This window comes from Priapulus caudatus, unplaced genomic scaffold (genome assembly GCF_000485595.1).
Source record: "Priapulus caudatus unplaced genomic scaffold, Priapulus_caudatus-5.0.1 Scaffold1828, whole genome shotgun sequence".
Lineage (NCBI taxonomy): Eukaryota > Metazoa > Priapulida > Priapulimorpha > Priapulimorphida > Priapulidae > Priapulus > Priapulus caudatus.
In genome coordinates, this window is record NW_014578889.1 from 50,573 (window position 1) to 51,932 (window position 1,360).

Here is a 1,360-nt window from a genome sequence, read left to right on the forward strand (position 1 = left end):
CTCTCTCTCTCTCTCTCTCTCTCTCTCTCTCTCTCTCTCTCTCTCTCTCTCTCTCTCTCTCTTTCTCTCTCTCTCTTTCTCGCTCTGTCTCTCTTGCTCACGATATCTTTCCCTCCCTCACTCTCTCCTTCTCTACCTTGCTCTCTCCTTCCCTCGCCAGCTCTCTCCATCCTTCCCTCACTCAATCTCCTCCACCTCTCCCCCTCTCTCTCCTCCACCTCTCCCCCCTTCTCTCTCTCTCCTCACCTTCTCCTGGTACGGGTTCACATCCTCGCAGCTGTTGGCAGCACTGTAATCTTCCCGCATCGCCGCCATGTTCCCGTGGGGAGGCTTCCCCGTTGCCGCGGCGACGGCGGGCAGGCCGGAGATGGGCGGTTTTCCCGTGACGATGGTCGGCGATTCGAGCCAGGACCCGAGCGGGGTCGAGGTCGCGCTCGGCGACGGCATCGTGTGGCAGCGCTCCTGGTGGCGAGAAGAACGACGCGACGCGAGATCAGCCGGCGCACCCTGGTGGCGGATACGACGGCGCCCGCCACGTGTACGCGACGACGCGAGCGGGCGTGCCTACTGCTATATGTAGTATAGCCTAGTTGATGTACTGCTACTATGACAGGGGAAGAGAGAGAGAGAGAGAGAGAGAGAGAGAGAGAGGGGGAGAGGGAGATATGGAGAGGTAGAGTGAGAGTGAGACGGAGAGGGGGACAGAAAGGGAGATGGAGAAGGAGAGGGATGGGAGAGGGAGAGGAAAAGTGAGAGTTAGAGGGAGAGAGAGAGAGAAGGGGAGAGGGAGAGTAAGAGAGGGGAAGAGAAAGGAAGATTGAGAGAGCGGAAGAAAGAAAGAGCGAGAAAGGGGGAGAGAGAGACACAGAGAGAATGGGTGAATAAGAGAGAGAGGCTGAGAGAGAGATGTTAATTACCTGAGTAGGCTTGGCCATTATGTTGATGCCAGAAAACTCGGATAAATCATCGTCAGCACCTGCAAGACAAACCGTGAAGCGTAAAGAGGAAGGCTGTCAGGATGGACACCGGTCAGCGAGACACGAGAGTGATTGAGATAGGTGAGTCTGTGAGACATGAGAGTGATTGAGATAGGTGAGTCTGTGAGACATGAGAGTGATTGAGATAGGTGAGTCTGTGAGACACCACTGTGATTGAGATAGGTGAGTCTGCGAGACACCACGAGACAGGCTGCTGACAGCTGAGACAGGTGGGTACGTGAGGCAGCATGGTGATCGAGACAGGCTAGTCTGTGAGGCATCATATTGATTGAGACAGGCTTGTCTGTGAGGCATCATATTGATTGAGACAGGCTAGTCTGTGAGGCATCATATTGATTGAGACAGGTTGAGTCTGTGAAACG